Source organism: Tachyglossus aculeatus, chromosome 2 (genome assembly GCF_015852505.1).
Source record: "Tachyglossus aculeatus isolate mTacAcu1 chromosome 2, mTacAcu1.pri, whole genome shotgun sequence".
Lineage (NCBI taxonomy): Eukaryota > Metazoa > Chordata > Mammalia > Monotremata > Tachyglossidae > Tachyglossus > Tachyglossus aculeatus.
In genome coordinates, this window is record NC_052067.1 from 113,885,459 (window position 1) to 113,907,535 (window position 22,077).

Here is a 22,077-nt window from a genome sequence, read left to right on the forward strand (position 1 = left end):
TGAATTGTGAGTACTTAAGTGTTTAGATAGTGCTGAAGATGCTATTGGGAATATAAATTAATCGAGAGCAGACTTGAAAGAGATGAGTTTGAGAAGGGTGTTGAATATGGATAGAGCTGTGGTCTGTCTGATGGGAAAGGGGAGGGAGTTACAGGGTGGTTGGTGAGAGATTATTTAGAGGGTAACAGTGGGTAAATTAACTTCAGAGGTATCAAAAGTGTGACTTGTGGTGCAGTGGAAAGAAGTGAGTGTATAAGTAGAAGGAGAGAAGTGATTCAGGGCTATAGAGCAGACAGAAATGGGTAACCAAGTGTTTAAGGAGTTTGGGAATGTTTGCTGAATATTTTAGACAATGATCCATTCAGGCGAATGAAGTGTCGGCAAGAGAGGGGAGAGACTGGAGGCAGTGAGCATGCTGATGCTTTAGCCAGGCCCAGATATGACAATCAGTTGGACATGCCTGGTTGCCAGATCCGAGAAATGTTGTGAATAGGAAACCAAAAGTACATGGTGACAGACTGAATATGAGGTTTGAAGGAGAGAGAGGTTTCAAGATTGCAGACTTCAAAGACAGATAAAATGGCAGTCACCTCTGACTGGGTAGTTAGGTAGAGGAGCGAATTTGGGAGGGAAGATGAAGTGTTCAGCTTTGGATGTATTGAGCTTGAGATGCTGTTTTAACATCGATGTAAAGATATACTGGAGGCAGATGGAAATGTATGATTAGAGAGAAGGATAGAGACAGGGACTAGTGAGGTAAATTTGGGGGTCATCCCCATGAAGATGGAGTTGAAGCATTAGTTTCCCAAGATCTACCCTGTATCTTCTCCTATCTTCTGTCAGCTACGAGGCATGGCTCCAGAAAAGGAGAAATGTCAAGGAACCACTGAATAGTTGGGCAAGGGCACAATCAACCAAGATGGGGAGAGTAACATGCAGGGGTTTTTCCATGCTCTAACAGGATTGCATTTAGTGAAGATATGCATCACCAAGGATAAATACACAAGAAATTTCTAATGATAATAATTATGGTATTTAAGTACTTACTATGTGCCAAGCACTGTTTTAAGCCCTGGGGTAGGTACAAGGTAATCAGGTTATCCCACATGGGGCTGACCATCTTAATCCCCATTTTAAAGATGAGGTAACTGAGGAACAGAGAAGTTAAATGGCTTGCCTAAGGTCACACAGCAAACAAGTGGTGGATCCGGGATTAGAACCCACGTCCTCTTTCCAGTACTCCATCCTTGCCTGTATTAATCAGTAAGTAATTCTATAACTATAATTCTAAATTTATCATGCTAAGAAGGTTTATTCAAATGTCAGTGCTCTGAGTATCATAATGATTCTAGTTCTAGAAATCAATCCATCATATCTATTCATTCATTCAATCACATTTATTGAGCGCTTATTGTGTACAGAGCACTGTACTAAGTGCTTGGGAAGTACTAGTTGGCAACATATAGAGACGGTCCCTACCCAACAACAGGCTCACAGTCTATTGAGTTGTTTACAGTTTGTAGAGCACTATACTAAGCAGTTGGGAGAGTACAATATAACAGACACATTCCCTCCCCACAAAGTGCTTACAGTCTAGTTGGGGAGACAGACGTTAATATAAACAAATATTTTATGGACATGTAAAGAAGTGCTGTGGGGCTAGGTATGGGGGATGAATAAAAGTACCAAGTCAGAACGACGTATAACGGAGAGGAAGAAAAGGAAAAGAGGGCTTAGTCAGGGAAGTCTTCTTGGATAAGATGTGCCTTCGATAAGGCTTTGAAGGCTGGGGGAGTAATTGTCTATTGGCTATGAAGAGGGAGGACCTTCCAGGCCAGAGGCAGGACATGAGCGAGAGGTCAGTGGCAATAATAATAATAATGATGATGATAGCATTTGTTAAGTGCTTACTATGTGCGAAGCACTGTTCTAAGTGCTGGGGGGGATACAAGGTGATCAGGTTGTCCCAGTGGGGCTCAGAGTCTTTAATCCCCATTTTACAGATGAAGTAATTTAGGCTCAGAGAAGTTAAGTGACTTGCCCAAGGTCACACAGCAGACATGTGGTGGAGTCGGGATTTGAACTGGGATTCAGGAGCCATGATAGACAAGATCTAGGCACAGTGAGTAGGTTGGCATTAGAGGGCTCAGTCAGGGAAGACCACTTGGAGGAGATGTGCTTTCAATAAGGCTTTGAAGGGAGAAGAGAAATTCTGTTGACTATGAAGTGGGAGGAAGTTTCAAGCCAGAGGCAGGATGGGGGAGAGAGGTAGATGGTGACATAGACAAGATCGAGGTACAGTGAGTAGGTTTATCTCATTTCCTGTAGGCTGAAGATTACTGCTATCCGTGCTTCTCATCCCACCCAGTGAAAGGTGCTGAGAGGATTTTCACTTTCATGTGGATGTCTCACTGAACTCCGGCTAGGTGAATTTCTTTGATGTTAAAAAACACAACCGTCTGGAGCCAGTCTTTATTTCTATTATAGATCAATGGCAATAATTTTTAATCTAATAAAGCACTACTCCAAAAATAAATATTTTGTACTAACATGTTAATAAACTCTTTAACCATTTTTAAAACCTATTATGAAAAAATCCATAAGTTCCTGGGCTTCATTCTTCATGCTGATAGTTCAACAAAATGTCATACTAGTTATTTTTGCACTCACTGTTAAAGAGATGCAGTCTCCAAAAGAATACAACTTTGAAGTGATTTCATCCTGCATAGAACTATCTTTTAAGGAAAATAAAGCACAGGAAAAGGAAACTATATTTTATGGAACATGCTTCTTATGTATACAACTTATAGAAGCAGGAACTGCACAAATTAATCAAGACTATCCATACTCATTCATCACTCTATAAAGGAAAAATCTGAGGTCAAAGAACAGGTTTCCTGATTGTACCCCCTGTGCTTCTTCCTCCACCTTGTCCTCTGTGTCCTTGTTCCCATTCTCTTTCCTTCCCTGACACCTTCCCTCACATGTTTTGCTTTGTAGTCTGTTTCCCCCTTCTACACTGTGAGCCCGCTGTTGGGTAGGGACCGTCTCTATATGTTGCCAACTTGTACTTCCCAAGCGCTTAATACAGTGTTCTGCACACAGTAAGCGCTCAATAAATATGATTGAATGAATGAATAGATTCAATATGGGGACTTTTTTAAATTATGAAATTCATTTTATTCTTCCTAAAGCCTCACAATTTAATCATCTAATAGCTAAAATAATACTCTGGCCTTTTTAAACAGTTCATTTAAAAAAGAAGTAATTGAACTACTTTCACATTTTGAAGGATGAATGCCTTTTAAGCATCTGAGCTTATGTGTGAGAAAGGTGTCAAAGGTCTCAACTGCAAACACAGTGTTATTTTCCACAATCTCACGTGATGCTTCTGTGGCCATTAGTGAGCCCTTGCGACAGCTGACATGAGCTGGAGTGCAGTCTGAGGCCGTGGGGTGGAAAATGTCTGTGCACTCTGCAGCAGGAGTAAATAAACAGAAACAATTCAGGTGAACACCTTTCTGATAGTGTTATAACCACTTTGCTTATAGGACACAAAAGTCATTCAGGAGATTGGTCATTTGATTACATGCAGCAGTGACCTTCAGTTAAAATCCCAAGTGGAGGGGGGCAAAAAAGGGAGTTCTAGACATTGTCCACCTCACCAAACTCTCAGTTAGCCCACCAGAGGACCAAGCCTGAAGATCTGTAATATTACATTACAGTAACAAAAGGAAAACCAGCCAGTTAATGGAAAGTGAACATTGTGACATGGAACAAACAGCAGGATGCTGTGAGACAATGATAATAGCAATCATCGCCAAAGAAGGACAGCCCTTGTTGCTCGGGAACTGGTTAGATTGTAGTCACCGTTATGGCATCAAATGAAATGAGACTACCTGATGACAGACATTACACAGTGAAAGGTGTTACTTACATCTTCCTCTGGGGAGTCCTGCCCTTTTCAGAGGGAAACACTCAGATGTTGAATTTGCAGTCCTTGGTCTCTGGCCTTCCAAATATGCCCAGAGTCTTAAGAAACAGCATGGTGTAGTGGATAGAGCATGGGCCCAGGAAGCAGAAGGTCATAGCTTCTAATCTTAGCTCGACCACATGTCTGCTGTGTAACCCTGGGCATGTCACTTCTCTGGGCTTCAGTTCCCTCATCTGTAAAATGCGGATTGAGACTGTGAGCCCTGCATGGGACAACTTGTATTGCCAACTTGTACTATAGTACCAACTTGTACTTCCCAAGCGCTTAGTACAGTGCTCTGCACACAGCAAGCGCTCAATAAATATGATTGATTGATTGATTGATTGACAGGGACTGTGTCCAACCCAATCTGCTTGTATTCACCCCAGGGCTTAGTACAGTGTCTGCCACATTGTAAGTGCTTAACAAATAGCACAACTATTATTACTATTATTATATTCATAGGCTGATGATGCTTTTCTCTAAAGCAAAAACACCTTGCTACGTGCTAAACATAAGATGGGAATGATTATTAACTGCTTTGCCGATGAAGCTAAAGACTAATAATGGGCTGGAAGAAAAGGAAGTTAGGTACCAGCTTACCTCCAGGACTCCTTAACCCCCAAATGTTTTATAAATAATAATGATGATAAGAATAATAATATTTGTTAAGCACTTACTCTGTGCCATCAAGAAAGGCCCTATGATGTGACAAGGCCCCTGTTCTAAGCTGCTCCAGAGCTGCACAGTGAGTGCCATCAAGCCAGAATCTGGTGCTTTGTTTTCTTTTGGGGGTATAGCCCAGTTACTGTTGCTAAGCACTGGGGTTGATACAAGGTTATGAAATTAGAGTCCCAGGTTTTACAGAGTCCCATTGGCCCCTTTAAAACATCTGTCTCAATTGGTCATAGTGGAAGTTCAATCCTGCCCTGCAGGGAATTTTCGTAGCTGCCTCATAAATAGCAATTTTTTTTGTAGTATTTGTTAAAGGTTTACTGTGTACCAGACACTGTACCAAGGGCTGATCCCAATTAGCTAAAAGCTAATTGGGTTGGACACAGTCCATATCGCACTGGGGACACACAGTCTTAATCCCCATTTTACAGATGAGGCAACTGAGGCACAGAGAAATTAAGTGTCTTGACAAGGTCACACAGCAGACAAGTGTCAGAGGCAGGATTAGAACCCAGGTCCTTCTGACTCCCAGGATGAGCTCTATCCACTAGGCATACTGCTTCTTGGAGAAGCTGGAGTGGGTAGGAACTCCCAAGCCTCAGCAATCAATCAGCAATCAATCAGCATGAGAAGCAACGTGGCTTCAGTAGAAAGAGCATGGTCTTGGGAGTCAGAGGTCATGGGTTCTAATCTTGATTCTGCCACTTGTCAGCTGTGTGACTTTGGGCAAGTCACTTAACTTCTCTGGGCCTCAGTTACCTCATCTGCAAAATGGGGATTAAGACTGTTAGCCCCATGTGGGACAAGCTTATTACCTTGTATCTCCCCCAGCGCTTAGAACAGTTTTGGCACAAAGTAAGCACTTAACAAATACTATCATTATTATTATTATTATAATCAATCACATTTATTGAGCGTGTTCTGTGTGCAGAGCATGTACTTTAGATTGTACAATATACCAGAGGTAATAGACATGCCCCTTTTCCAAAAGGAACTTACAGTCTAAAAGGGGAGACAGACATTAAAATAAATTATGGGTATGTATATAAGTGCTGTGGGGCTGACTGTGCAGTGAATAAAGGGTATAAATCCAACTGCAAAGGTGATGCTTGGGAATGGGGAATGAGGTGGGAAGGAGGAGGAAGAAAGAGGACTTACAACCACAGGGGCCAGGAGCTATGCAGAAGCTCAGGTGCTGCTTGTCTTACCAGGATCTGCAGCATGGGAGAAGTCAAACCATCTCCGCTGTTGGCACCAGCAGCTGCCCCTCCAGGGTTACACACTGCAACAGCTACAGACTACAGGAGACACCCTCTTCTCTCAGCCTTCTCCAGAAGACTGCCCTGATTCTAGGCAAGTTTGGCCAGTCATGGTGCAGGACACTGCCCCGCCTGATTGCATCAAGTTTCACATGTTTTATGTGGAGGCAACATTTTGCATCCTTGCCTCAGGGCAGCCTAGTGTCTGAATCTGCCACTGCTTATCAGCGTGCTATCCAGTAGTGTGTGTATAGATAGAGAGATAAAAACAGAATTTAAAATGCCAGCATGGCCTTTACAGGACTGCACGATATAGTGTAGCAACCATGGGGGAATAGAGCTCTATTCTAATTGAAGATTTACAAGGCTTTTGGGGTATCCAATATTTTATTTGGCTGTGAGACCTGGACCGACTACAGAAAACACATCCAAATCCTGAAGCTACTTCATCAGTGTCATTGACAAACGAGGCTCAGTATCGTATGGAAGAACAAGACTGCTGACAATGATATACCAGATCACCACAATAGGTCCAAAAGTATCCAGCTCTGCCAGGCAGGGCTTGTACAGGTAAACAATGCTTTGTGTAGGAAGCCGGTATTATCATTACGAAAGAATGGAGACAGTGACCCATAAATTTTGTTTCTGTTGGAAAATTAAAATCTAGGATGCCATAAATGCACACTTTAGCTATTTGGCTAAACTTTATTGAAATATACCAAAATTTGTCTTGCCAAAAAATACCATCATGCAGTGCTGTAAATTATTCATCAGATAGTGTTGGTGAATTTAGTAGTCTGAAAGAATAAAATGCTTCACAAAATGACCTAATTTATATACCCATGTTAATCTGCTTTGCTTCAAGTGCAGTATTTATTCACATGTATTTCTTGAATTCTTTCAAATCAGTTGAAGCACTAACTTCTGTATTTGATAATGCAGCTTTTGAAGCTTTTTGCAAAATATATCGTGCACTATAATTTTCAAGAATAAAAATATTAAATTCCTTACAACGTGGCCTTCTGTCAGAGAGAGATCTAACAACACATTTCTATGACTCAGTGAGGAGAAAGGTAACCACTTTCATAAATGCAGGAAACGGAGAACTGATATTAGCTTTAATCTTTAGGCTTCCCCCTGTGACACTCTCTTAAAGCTATTGAGGGGTTCCTACAAATGAACCTCATTGTGAACTGGTAGAGAAAAAAAAATATGAACAGCTGTCCTCAGCAATAGAATTACAAGCCTCAAAAAGTCCTCAATAGTATGTGGAGTAGAATGAACTATGTAAATAGTTATCAATCAGTCAATCAAAATCAAAAGTATTGACTGAGCTCCTTCTGTTTTCAGAGTACTATATTAAGTGCTTGAGAAAACATAGTAGAGTTAGTTCACATGATCTCTGCCCTCAAGTTGCTTACAGTTTAGCGAAGTATAGGTTGTGTAAATGATAAAGAAATTCTGGAAAAACTCAAGGTACCTGGATCTCAATGAAATAATACTTCAGCATAGGTTCATGTACATACCCCAGATACGATTTTAATCAATCAATCAATGGTATTTATTGAGCAGTTCCCATGTAGACAGCACTCTACTAAGCACTTGAGAAAGTACAAAATAACAGAGTTGGCAGGCACATTCCCTGACCACAGTGAGCTTAGAGTCTAGAAGATCTCTTTTCATTATCAGCCTCTTGCTCTGAGGGATTCATTCATTCATTCATTCAATCGTATTTATTGAGCGCTTACTGCATGCAGAGCACTGTACTAAGCGCTTGGGAAGTCCAAGTTGGAGACACCTAGAGATGGTCCCTACCCAACAGCAGGCTCACAGTCTAGAAGGGGGAGACAGACAACGAAACAAGACATATTAACAAAATAAAATAAATAGAATAAATATGTACTAATAAAATAGAGTAATAAATACATAATTATGTATTTATAGGGGTGAAACGGGGATGAAGACTGGAAGGTCCCCGGTGGGACAACCTCTTCTCCTTGTAACCTCCCCAGTGCTTAAAACAGTGCTTCGCACATAGAAAGTGCTTAATAAATGTTATCATTATTATCAGCACTTAGAACAGTGCTTTGCACATAGTAAGTGCTTCACAAATACCATTGTCATTATTCTCTGGGCCTCAGTTCCCTCATCTGGAAAATGGGGATGAAAACCGTGGAATGAAGCCCATTGGAGGTGGTAGGCTATAGTAATCCAATGGGCATTCCAGCTTCCTGCTATGAGGTTGAACAATATGTGAAATGTACAAGCCCTATCACACAAGGAAAGTTCCTTAGTAATTCTCCCCTGTAAATTTCTACGTAGGCTTCTCTGATCACCATCAAGCTACATAATGGCTCTTTCTATGGTCCCACAAGACTCCAAAATGCAAGGCTCTGTACCCTTATACACATCAATCAATCAATCTGTGTGTGTGTGTGTGTGAGTGTGTGTGAGTGTGTCTACTGGGGGGAGGAGGTTGTGAAAGCAAGGTGGTGCTATTTGTATTTTTTCTTTGGGCATTAAATACTGCTTCCTAGGGTGAAGGAACTACTAGGACGTCCTTGTTTGAAACTTTTATCCTTCTGCCCAGATTGCAAGGGAAACCAGAGCGATGAAATACATTTACAAGATAGCAAAAATGAAATCTTCCCAGTAGTTTTTCCCTGCCTGGAGGATGAACTGCTTCCGGTTCTGACGCCCCTGCCTGCCTCAGTGAGGTCAGAAACTCAATGTCACTGTTACAATTATGATTAATGATGCTTCTGATGGTGACAGGAATCTAACCACTGTCTCGAGAGTGCAGCAAGGCTCCAAAAGCCTCTCAGAATGTTGAGTCATTGCTCTGGCGGGAGATATATGTGCTACTGCTACGGGCTTTTGTTCAACATCACATTGTTTTGTTTCTCTGCTGTGACATCCTACCATTAAAATACAGATAATCCTTTACAAAGAATAACTGCTAAGAAGGATAAAACATTAAATTCATTTTTAAAATTACTTCATACTAAATGGCAAAATGCAAAAAAATTAACCAATTAATAATGTAATCCTTTCTGCAAGAAGATTAAGTGTTTAACAATTTCCAGTATAGTACAAATAGAAAAATACTTTTATTCTCCTTTAATAAATAGTTCTAGAAATTCATTTCCAGGTTTTAATTAAATGCTATCAAATTTCCTGCAATGAGTCTACAATTCAAGTATCATGCAGATGTATTATATATCATCGAAATCAGCACACAACCCTAAAAGCCTCACTTTGGTACCAAGAGGGGCTTCCTTATTAATCTATTATGCATATCACCAGACTTTAGTGTTAAAGTTTGCAAGAGAGGGTTCTTAAGTTTACTATTAGAAGAAGAAAAATTTCAAGTAAAAAGAAAAGTGAAAATATTACTTGCCACTCTCTAGTCCATATTTCATTCTGCTGCTTGGAACATTGCTTTAAAATGTCATCCTGCACACATTTCCCCACTCTTCAAAGGTCCCAATTGCTACTCTTTTCTCTCCACATCAAAGAGATATTCTTAAACATAGGCTGTAGGACACTGAATCAATCCTCTCCTCCATACTTATTTTCTCTCCTTCTGCCACTACAACCCAGCTCACACACTTTGATCCTCTTACTTGCCTCCTTCTCATCTCTTCTTCTGCCAACTTGTTATCCTCTTCAAATTTGACAGGTCACATTATCTCCTCATAATCAAAGCCCTGAAATCTCATCTCTTCCAGAAGGTCTTCCCCAATGAATTTTTTGTCTTCCCGGATCATATCAACCCCAGCAGCCATTTCAGCATTTTGTGCCACCTGAGTAATTGTGAAACTTCCCACAACACTTTTGTTATATAACTTGCATACCCTGTAACTCAGACCCTCGATCATGCACATACTTCTTTTTATAGTCAGTCAGTCAGTCAGTCAATCATATTTATTGAGTACTTACTATGTGAAGAACACTGTACTAAGTGCTGGGGATAGTACAATTCAGCAATAAATGGACACATTCCCTGCTCATAATGAGTTTACAGTATACAGAGGGAGGAGACAGACGTTTATATGAGTAAATAAACAAATTACACATATGGACATAAGTGCTATGGGGCTGGGAAGGGGGAAGAACAATGAGAACAAATCAGGGTAATGTAGAGGTAGTGGGAAAAAGAGGAATCAGGGGCTTAGTTCAGAAAGGAGATATGTCTTTGAAGAGGGGAAGAGTAATTGTCTGTCAGATTTGAGGAAGGAGAATATTCCAGGACAGAGGCAATATGTGAGCAAAGGGTCGGTTGCAAGATAGATGAGACTGAGGGACAGTTAGCATTAGGTTAGAGAAGGTTAGCATTAAATGAGCGAAGTGTGTGGGATGGGTTGTAGTAGGAGAGTAGTGAGGTGAGGTAGGAGGTAGCAAGGTGATTGAGTGTTTTAAAGCCAATGGTGAGGAGCTTTTGCTTGATGAGGAGGGGGATGAGCAACCACTGAGATGTTTTGACGAGTGGGGAAAAAAATGTTTTTGTAGAAAAATGATCCAAGTAGCAGAGTGAAGTATAGAATGGAGTGGGGAGAGACAGGAGGCGGGGAGGTCAGCAAGGAGGCTGATGCAGTAATGCAGGTGGGATAGGATACATGATTGTATTAATATAGAATCAGTATGGATGGAGAGGAAAGGGAAGATTTTAGTGATGTTGTGAAGGTGGGACCAACAGGAGTTAGTGATGGATTGAATATGTGGGTTGAATGAGAGAGAGGAGTCAATGTTACGGGCTTGTGAGAAAGGAAAGATGGTGGTGCCATCTACAGTGACAGAAAATTCAGGGGGAGGACAGGGTTTGGGTGGGAAGAGAAGGAGTTCTGTTTTGTAAATGTTAAGCTTGAGGTGATGGGAGGACAACAGAGTAGAGATGTCTTGAGGGCAAGAGGAAATGAGAGTCTGCAGAGAGGGAGAGAGATCAGGGCTGGAGATGTAGATTTGAGTATCATCTGCATAGAAGCAGTAGTTGAAGCCATGGGAGAGGATGAGTTCTCCAAGGGAGTGGGTGTAGCTGGAGAACATAAGGGGACCCAGAACTGAACCTTGAGAGACTCCCACAGTTAGGGTGTGGGAGGCAGAGGAGGAGGCCACAATGGAAACTGAGAATGAATGGCCAGAGAGATAAGGAGAACCAGTAGAGGACAATGTCAGTGAAGCCAAGGTTGGATAATCAATCAATCAATCGTATTTATTGAGCGCTTACTGTGTGCAGAGCACTGTACTAAGCGCTTGGGAAGTACAAGTTGGCAACATATAGAGACAGTCCCTACCCAACAGTGGGCTCACAGTCTAAAAGGGGGAGACAGAGAACAAAACCAAACACACTAACAAAATAAAATAAATAGAATAGATATGTACAAGTAAAATAAATAGAGTAATAAATATGTACAAACATATATACATATATACAGGTGCTGTGGGGAAGGGAAGGAGGTAAGATGGGGGAGATGGAGAGGGGGGACGAGGGGGAGAGAAAGGAAGGGGCTCAGTCTGGGAAGGCCTCCTGGAGGAGGTGAGCTCTCAGTAGGGCCTTGAAGGGAGGAAGAGAGCTAGCTTGGCGGATGGGCAGAGGGAGGGCATTCCAGGCCCGGGGGAGGACGTGGGCCGGGAGTCGATGGCGGGACAGGCGAGAAGTAGTGTGGTTTAGCAGAAAGAGCAGGGGCTTGAGAATCAGAGGTTGTGGGTTCTAATCCCAGCTCCACCATTCATCAGCTGTGTGACTTTGGGCAAGTCACTTAACTTCTCTGTGCCTCAGTTACCTCATCTGTAAAATGGGGATTAAGTCAGATAATGTTTACAGGAAAAGTGGGTGGTCACCAGTGTCAACAGATGTCTAGAGGGGGAGACAGACATTAATATAAATAAATGAATTCTAGATATGTACATAAGTGCTATGGAGCTGAAAGGGGAGCAAGTCAGGATGATGCAGAAGGGACTGGGAAAAGAGGTAAGGAGGGCTTAGTCAGGGAAGGCCTCTTGAAGGAGATGTGCCTTCAATAAGGCTTTGAAATGGGAAAGAGTAATTGTCCATTGGATATGAGAAGGGAAGGCGTTCCTTTTTCATTTCCCTCCTATCTGTAACATTTTAAAATATCTATCCCCTACCAGAATGTAATCTCCTTGAAAGCAGGGACCACATCTACTATGTTGTATTCTCTCAAGATCTTCGAGCAGTGCTCTGCACTCAGTAGTGGTCACAGTAAATACCTTTGATTAATTTTAAAAATGTGTTTACTGCACAACATTTAACAATATAATTTATTAATAAGGAATCTTTGTTAACTATTCCTTTCAGTATCCCATCAAAAAAAGTGAGGTTCCTTAGAATCATCACTTCCATTTATTAATTAGGAAAACAGAAACCTGAGGAAAAACTCCTGGATAAAAATCCTGTTGCATATAAGTGAAAAGATTGGAATTTAAACTCCCCCCTCTCTTTGTTTTAATGGTATTAAATGCTGCAGTAGATACAAGCTAATTAGGTTGGACAGAGTCCATGTCCCACATGAGGTTGACAGTCTTAATCTCCATTGTACAGATAGGTAACTGAGGCACAGAGGAGTTAAGTGACTTGTCCAAGGTCACCCAGCAGAGAAATGGTGTAGCCAGGATTAGAACCGAGGTCCACTGAATTCCAGGACCACGCTTTATCCAGTGGGCCATGAGGCCATGTTGCTTCCCAAACTTTTCTGTCCTCTATTCCTCTCTTTCTCATTTCTTTCTCCATTTCCTTTTGAACTTCTGCTTGCATTATCTCTCTCTTCCTGCTACATTTCTGCATTTCTCCTTTTTTCCCTTTTTTCTTCTGTTTCCATTATCTCCATGTCGTCTCTCTCCTCTGCCTCTCTTTTGTTCATCTCTCTCTCTCTCTCTCTCTCTCTCTCTCTCTCTCTCCCCCCCTCTCTCCCCCCCCCCCACCCCCATCTATCCTCTCTCTACATCCTTCCATTTTGTAACAGTTCACTGAGCAGAACCACATCTCTTGAGAAGGGTGTGCATTGCTTTGGGTACTGTTTGCTATATAAGTGCCATGTCTAACCACATCATATACTTCAAAATAGTAAAGGTGAAAATTATCTTGGGCTGTCATAATGAAACACAGGATTTATAGGCTAAGATCTCATGGTCAGCTATCAAAATATGGTAAGTCTACAGGTGAAATAGGGGTAAATCAGAAAGGGATTGAAGACTCCAAATCCCTGTTTTCACAGACAAAAATGTTATTTAGTGAGGTGGTAGCTTTATCTTGACGGTCACCATTTTAGGGATGAGTAAGGGAAGATATTTAAATAGGTCATAAGTGAGAACTAGGTGTTAATGATCCCATCTGGAAGCCATTCAAAATCAGCAATATAAACAAATAAAATAATGTTTCTCCTCTGGTTTGAAGTTAGCCAGTCCTCACAACAATGTCCAGCCAAATTCCAACATCTCCTCCAGGATTGAAAGCAAGATACTCTGCTAACTATATAAGTCAATATTTCAGCCAGTAAAAAACAAAATATCTCTATGAGGCTGATGTTAGAGAAAGCTATGACCAGGGAAGGCATCTAGCCAATACTAAATCCCACTGAGGGATTTGGATTTGCGCACAGTTTGTATTGGGGGTTCATTTTTGTAAATTAACATCATTCATTCATTCATTCAATTGTATTTATTGAGCACTTACTGTGTGCAGAGCACTGTACTAACTGCTTGGGAAGTACAAGTTGGCAACACATGAAGATGGTCCCTACCCAACAACGGCTCACAGTCTGCGGGGGGAGACAACAAAACAAAACATGTAGACAGGTGTCAAGTCATCAGAATAAATAGAAGTAAAGCTAGATGCACATCATAAAGAAAATAAATAGAATAGTAAATATGTACAAGTAAAATAATTAGAGTAATAAATCTGTACAAACATAGATACAGGTGTTGTGGGGAGGGGAAGGAGGTAGGGTGGGGGGATGGGGAGGGGGAGAGGAAAGAGGGGGCTCAGTCTGGGAAGGCCTCCTGGAGGAGGTGAGCTCTCAGTAGGGCTTTGAAGGGAGGAAGAGAGCTAGCTTGGCGGATGTGCGGAGGAAGGGCATTCCAGGCCAGGGGGAGGACATGGGCTGGGGGTCGATGGTGGGACAGGCAAGAATGAGGCACAGTGAGGAGGTTAGCAGCAGAGGAGCAGAGGGTGCAGGCTGGGCTGTAGAAGGAAAGAAGGGAGGTGAGGTAGCAGGGGGCAAGGTGATGTAGAGCCCTGAAGCCGAGATTGAGGAGTTTTTGCCTGATACGTAGGTTGACTGGTATCCACTGGAGATTTTTGAGGAGGGGAGTAACATGCCCAGAACGCATGGAAAAAGATGATCTGGGCAGCAGCGTGAAGTATAGACTGAAGTGGGGAGAGACAGGAGGATGGGAGATCAGAGAAGAGGCTGATGCAGTAATCCAGTCGGGGTAGGATGAACTTCCAATGTACAGATGCACTCATGCCTAAAAACACCATGCCCAAATCTCTACACTATTGCACATGCCTTAAAAAAACATTGGGTTTTCTCAGAAACTACATAGGCTATAAATCCTGTAAATCTTTCAGGAAAGACTGGGAGAAGAAGGAAAATATTGTTTCTGTGGGATCCGCCTAATGCTTACTTTAAACACTTTAAAACAATAGTTCTTTAATAATAAAAAAAATTGTTCCACTATTTCAGTTCATTTCACCATGTTTTAAAAAATATACTCTTTCTCCTTACTTGCACAATCATCCATCTGGCAGACATTGACTAGTTTGCCAGAAAGGAAAAGAAAGTGTTACACTGGGAATTAATCTTATCAGGAAAACATTAATAAAAAATATGAGCTAAACAAGATTTATTTGCAGCTGAATGTTATCTGTGCTTAAAGCTGAGTCCATGGGTTTAGAGGGATACCAGAAAGCCGAGCATCTCTCTAGTTAGATAAAAAGGAAGAGGAAGAAGGTAGCAATAATAACCTTTAATACTGGAATGAAAATAGCCTTCATAAAACAAGGAGAAGCAACATTCCAGTCTAATTTACCCCTGCATAAAATGCAAAATAGAATTTAGTGCCCAATAAAACATTAGTATCTTTATTGCTAGCATAATCTTAACTAATCATTTCTTATGTTATTTCCGTAGTTACAGTAAGTCATCTGCATGAAATCTGACTGAATAGGGTTAGCCCAGCAACAGAAACCGCAGTGCCTTCCCTTTCTATTTTATTCACAAAATCTCTTTCATTACTGTTTGCACACGTTCCTAAGCCAATCCCAACCAGGATCAGCCTCTAGTCCTTTCACAATGTCACCAACCCAAAACAGTTTTCTTCTTAACAATCTTCTTCTTTGTAATACACAAACACCTTCTTCTGGGGCTCTGTAATTATCCAAAATGAGCTCGCATGCCGCAAATCACTACACAATCGCTGAGATTTATCTATAGTGTGCACGTTGTGTAATATTTATATTCCTAATATAACTGCCACTAATTATGTTTTGAAAATAACTCAATATTCCATGATAGCACATGGACAAACACTTGATTTTTCTATAAAACTATTACTTCTTATTCTCCCAATTGTGTATGAATAAACCAAATCTCACCACTTTGCCCTGTGCTGGAAACTACCTTAGAAAATGGCTCAGTATGGTAACAGAGCTTCTCTTTTGACCCTCTCTCCTTCCAAAGCATGGCATTCCTTCATATTTAGGAGGTCAAGGTTATTTCGTCTTCAAATTATGCATCATTACTCTGAGTAGGAGTTTTATCAGCAATCCCAGTTGTTGTGGAGAAGATTGGAATTAAGTACTCGAAGCCTTTTTATTTATCTTACAGGGTTTATTCCTACAAGATTTTCAGCATATAAGGTCCTTTGTTCTGTTCAGAATTTGGTATATTTGGAAAGCACTGGAAAATTTACATTTTCCTTACCACCCCTGCCACAGTCCTCTCCTTCCCTAAATTGGACTGAAAACTAAGTATCATATTAAATTATAGCTCTGCTTTACAATCGACATTTCTTTTCTAGGCAGTTGAATTTCTGATCTGTGGTGATGATATTCCGAAAGCGATATGGGTAATGTTCACTGCAACAGCTACAGGCGGCTTTGCAACAGTTTTCCTGACCACCTGAACCAGTGGTAAGCATCTATAATGACAATTTTCACACAAAGAATACTGCTGTTGAAACTCTGCCCTTAACAAACAAGAGCAGAGTGAATACGAAGCAAAGGTTACCCTTTCCTCCATGAGAGTATTCTGTCTCAGGAGGCTCCAGTGATGATTTGAACTTATTCTGCACATAGAAAGAACTGCAGAATGCAAAATGTGGATTAAATGATACTCAGCAAGTTAAAAATAAATGTTTTTAATTTGATTGTATTTAGGACCAATCCTTCAGGACTTTCAATATATATTTTTCCTCTAACCTAGCACTTTTTGAAGGAAGATAGGAATTTTTTTGTCTGAACACAGATCTGTTCTGTTGTACTCTCCCAAGCACTGAGCACAGTGATTTGCACATAGTAAGTGCTCAATAAATACCACTGATTGACAGGGGCTGGAGAGCTAATTGGAAATCTTGTTCGCTGACTTTGAGCAAGTTAATTCATTTTATTGTCTCTCAGCATCCTCATTTAAAATTTAGCATTCATAGTATACCCAGATCTCCTTGAACGTGAGATACATTCTTCTAGAACCTTATGTTAAGAAAAACTCACACTGTAGCATTCATTTCTACTTAGATGTCCTACAGACAACTCAAACTTAGCATGTCCAAAACAGAACTCCTCATCTTCTCACCCAAAACCTCTCAACCCCAGACTTTCCATTCCCTTTAGACAACACTACCATTCTCTCTGACTCACAAGCATGCAACCTTATCATTATCCTGTAGATTATAAACTCTTCGTGGGGAGGAAGTGTGTTTACCGACTCTGTTGGATTTTACTCTCCTAAGTAATTAGTACAGTGTTCTGCATTCAGTAAGTGCTCAATAAATGAAATTATCTCTTTCATTTAACCTGCATATTCGCCAAATTCTGTCAGTTCTACTTTCACAACACTTCTAGAGTCCACCCCTTCCTCTTCATCCAAACTGCTATCATGCTTATCCAAGAACTTATCATCTCACCACTACTTTATCATCCTCTTCTCTGACCCCTCTTCCTCCTCTTTCCTCTCCAGTCCACACTTCACTCTGCTGCCCAGTTCACTTTTATAAAAAAATTATTCTGCATATATCTCTCCACTCCTCAAAAATCTTCAATAGTTCATCCATCATCACATCAAATAAAAACTCCTTACTATAAGTTTTAGGGTATTCAACCAGCTTTCTCCCTCTTTTCTTACCTTGCTGTCTTCCTACTTCAGACTGCACCCTTCACTCTCTAAAATCAACCTATTCACTGCACCTTGATCTCATCTGTCTTGCCACTGACCATTACCCATGTCCTCTTCTGGCTTGGAACTCCCTCCTCTTCATATTCATTCATTCAATCATATTTATTAAGTGCTTTCTGTGAGCAGAGCACTGTACTAAATGCCTGGGAAGTACAAGTTGGCAACATATAGAGATGGACCCTACCCAACAACGGGCTCTTCATATCTGACAGACTACCACTGTCCTCATCTTCAAAGCCATACGAAAATGTGCCTCTTATAAGAGGTACATTTATTCCCAGTCTAAGCCCTCACCTATACTAATAATTATGGTGTTTGTTAAGTGATTACTATGTTTCAAGTACTGTTCAAGTACTGGAGATACAAGTTAATCGGATCATACACAACCCCTGTCCCACACTGAGCTCCCAAGTTCATTAATTAATTAATTAATTGATTAATTAATAATGGTATTTGTTAAGCGCTTACTATGTGCAAATCACTGTTCTAAGCACTGGGGGGGTTACAAGGTGATCAGGTTGTCCCACGTGGGGCTCACAGACTTAATCCCCATTTTTACAGATGAGGGAACTGAGGCACAGAGAAGTTGTGACTTGCCCAAAGTCACACAGCTGACAATTAGCAGAGCTGGGATTTGAACCCACAACCTCTGACTCCAAAGCCTGTGCCCTTTCCATTGAGTCATGCTGCTTCTCTATACAAGGTAATCAGGTTGTCCCACATGGGGCTTACAGTCTTAATCCCCATTTTACAGATGAGGTACTTGAGGCACAGAGAAGTTAAGTGACTTGCCCAAAGTCACACAAGTGGCAAGTGGTGGAGCTAGGATTAGAACCCATGACCGCTGAGTCCCAAGCCCATGCTCTTTCCACTGAGCCATACTGATTCATCATTCAATTGTATTTATTGAGCGCTTACTGTGTGCAGAGCACTGTACTAACTGCTTGGGAAGTACAATTTGGCAACAGATAGAGACAATCCCTACCTAACAATGGGCTCATAATCTAGAAGGGGGTAGACAGACAACAAAACAAAACAAGTAGATAGGCATCAATAACATCAAAATAAATAGAATTATAGATAATAATAGTAATAATAACTTTGGTATTTGTTATGCTCTTACTATGTACCAAGCACTGTTCTAAGTGCTGGGGGAGATACAAAGTAATCAAGTTTTCCCACGTGGGGCTCACAGTTTTAACCCCCATTTTCCAAATGAGCTAACTGAGGCACAGAGAAGTTAAGTGACTTGCCCAAAATCACACAGCTGATGTGGCAGAGCAGGATTAGAACCCATGACCTCTGACTCCCCAGCACACGCTCTTTCCACTGAACCATGCTGCTTCACATCATACACATCATTAATAAAATGAATAGAATAATAACTATGTACATATGTACACAAGTGCTGTGAGGTGGGAAGGGGGGTAGAGCAAAGGGAGGGAGTGGGGCAATGGGGAGGAGAAGAGGCACAAAGGGGGGCTTAGTCTGGGAAGGCCTCCTGGAGGAGGTGAGCTTTCAGTAGGGATTTGAAGGCAGGGAGTGAGCTAGTTTGGTGGATGTGAGGAGGGAGGGCAATCTAGGCCAGAGGGAGGATATGGGCCAGGGGTTGACGGCGGGACAGGTGAGAACGAGGCACAGTGAGGAGGTTAGTAGCAGAGGAGTGGGATGTGCAGGTTGAGCTGTAGAAGGAGAGAAGGGAGGTTAAGTAAGAGGGGACAAGGTTATGGAGAGCTTTGAAGCCAATAGTGAGGAATTTTTGCATCATACGAAGGTTGATAGGCAACCACTGGAGATTTTTGAGAAGGGAGGTGACATGCCCAGAGTGTTTCTGTAGAAAGATAATTCAGGCGGCAGAATGAAGTATAGACTGAAGTGGGGAGAGACAGGAGGTTGGGAGATCAGAAAGGATGCTGATGCAGAAATCCCGTCGGGATATGATGAGTGATTATACTAACAAGGTAGTGGTTTGGATGGAGATGAAAGGAAGGATCTTGGCGATGTTCTGAAGGTGAGACTGGCAGGTTTTGGTGATGGATTGGATGTGTGGGGTGAATGAGAGAGCAGAGTCAAAGATGACACCAAGGTTGCGGGCTTGTGAGGCAAGTCTAAGGAAGAAAGAGATCAGATATTGAATTCCCATTTTACAGGGAAGGAAACTGAGGTATGGAGAATTAATGTGATCTGCTCAAGGCCACACACCAAGCAATATGGCTTAACGGAAAGAGTACGGGCTTGGGAGTCAGAGGTCATGGGTTCTAATCCTGGCCCCACCACTTATCAGCTGTGTGACTTCGGGCAAGTCATTTAACTTCTCTGTGCCTCAGTTACTTCAGCTGTAAAATGGGAATTAAGACTGTGAGGCCCATTTGGGACAACCTGATGACCTTGCATCTACCCCAGCGCTTAGAACAGTGCTTGACACATAGTAAGCGCTTAACAAATACCATAATTGTTTATTATTAAATGGTGGAGCCATGATTAGAACCCAGGTCTTCAGACTCCCATGCCCCTGCTCTTTCCACTAAGCCATGCTGATCCTCGCTTTCTATATTCATCCCTCATTTTAGATCACTTATGCAATTAGATCTATTCATCTTTTGCTCCATCTATACATTCACCCCATCCTGAGACCCAGAGTGTAAGTACTTTCCTTATTCTCTATAATTTCCCCCATTTGTAATTTATTTTAAACTTTTCTCCCCCTCTAGTCTGCAAACTCCTTATAGGCAGGGACTGTGCTAACTCTATTGTACTCTCCCAAGCACTTAATACAGTGTTCTACACCCAGTAAGCACTCAATACATACCATTCATTGACTGATTGATCCCATGTCCAAAACTGTACACATGTGCACAACCATTTCTTCCAATACCATGTTTCACTGTATCCAGAAAGACATGCCTTTTCAGAAAAAATGGTCCCCAATTCTCTAGTAGTAGTATTATTATTTCTCCAAATGAAGGACTAAAGAAGTACAAAACAAAGAAGTGGAATGTTTCCGAACTACAGAGAACTTACCCTCTATTAGGGTATACTTTTGCTGTTAGGTTGTAGGCAAAATGAGTAACAAAAACATGCCTTGTGACAGAACTGAATATCTTCATTCTACGACATAGAAAAAGTGAGGGAGTCACTAAGAATCATTTTATCATTTTAAAATCCTCTTTCCATGTTAGATACTGAATACAAGCCTCAGCTTGTATTTTGTGTTTTGAAGTATTTGCTCTAGTGAAAGAACTGGAGCATCAGAATCAATTCTCTCCTCTTGGCAGCCTCAGAAATGAACTCTCATTAGATGTAACCAAGACAGTGCAGTCACTTTAAAAGCCTACTAGTCTCACACCATCTTTCAGAAGAACACAAATTAGAGGACCTGCCAACCTTATATCCCACCTTAAAAACACTTGTAATGTTTAAATGGGGGCTTAAAAGAGAAAAAAAGACTTCTAAAAGCTTCCAAAATAACTATAGGATCTTATACCTCAGAGAACAAATCTTGGATTCTAGAATAGGGTGGGTTATGGGATCATTTCAGAGTAGCTGATCCTAAGCAGCTTGATACACAGTCCTTTCCTTTTCCTCTGAAAGCAGCTATATTTTCCTCCCAAAGTTGATTTTTAAAGGTGGTACTTCCCAAGCGCTTAGTACAGTGCTCTGCACACAGTAAGTGCTCAATAAATACAATTGAATGAATGAATGAATGGTGGGTAAACAGATGCTTTGAAGAATTCAGTGTATCTGTTTTTCCATACCCATCATCAGCAACAATAGTATTTATTATACGGCTATCTCATTCAGAGATGGGTGAAAAAATGAGACAAAGCCTCTACGTTTGAGGCACTTAGATTATGTTGGGAGGAGCCAAAGAAGAAATACAATTAGGATAAAAAATGCTAATTCATTCATTCAATCGTATTTATTGAGCACTTATTGTGTGCAGAGCACTGTACTCAAAGGTACAAATGATCTAAATAAGTACACAGGAGTTGCAGTTTTACAGATAGGTAGATTGATACTCTACATCCAGGATGCCCACTTCGGCAGCACATATACTAAAACTGGAATGATACAGAGTAGATTAACATGGCCCCTGGGCAAGGATGACACGCAAATTCGTGAAGTGTTCCATATTTTTCTAGCTTTATCTTTATTTATTGTGATGACTTGACACCTGTCCACATGTTTTGTTTTGTTGTCTGTCTCCCCCTGCTAGACTGTGAGCCCGTTGTTGGGTAGGGACCGTCTCTGTATGTTGCCAACTTGTACTTCCCAAGCACTTAGTACAGTGCTGTGCACACAGTAAGCGCTTAACAAATCAATCAATCATATTTATTGAACACTTACTGTGTGCAGAGCACTGTACTAAGCACTTGGGAAGTACAAGTTAGCAACATATAGAGACAGTCCCTACCCAACAGTGGCTCACAATCTAGAAGGGGGGACAGAGAACAAAACCAAACATATTAACAAAATAAAATAAATAGAATAGATATGTACAAGTAAATTAAATAAATAGAGTAATAAGTACGTACAAACATATATACGTATATACAGGTGCTGTGGGGAAAGGAAGGAGTTAAGATGGGGGGGACGGAGAGGGGAATGAGGGGGAGAGGAAGGAGGGGGCTCAATCTGGGAAGGCCTCCTGGAGGAGGTGAGCTCTCAGTAGGGCCTTGAAGGGAGGAAGAGAGCTAGCTTGGCGGATGTGCGGAGGGAGGGCATTCCAGGCCAGGGGGAGGACGTGGGCTGGGGG

At 41.3% G+C, this 22,077-nt stretch overlaps 1 non-coding gene across 1 annotated transcript; it reads left to right on the forward strand.

The window, feature by feature from the left end:
• The first annotated feature begins 21,352 nt into the window (after positions 1-21,352).
• Positions 21,353-21,459, forward strand: LOC119924637. Its single transcript, XR_005449339.1, has one exon. It is a non-coding gene; the product is annotated as a U6 spliceosomal RNA (small nuclear RNA).
• Positions 21,460-22,077: the final 618 nt, after the last annotated feature.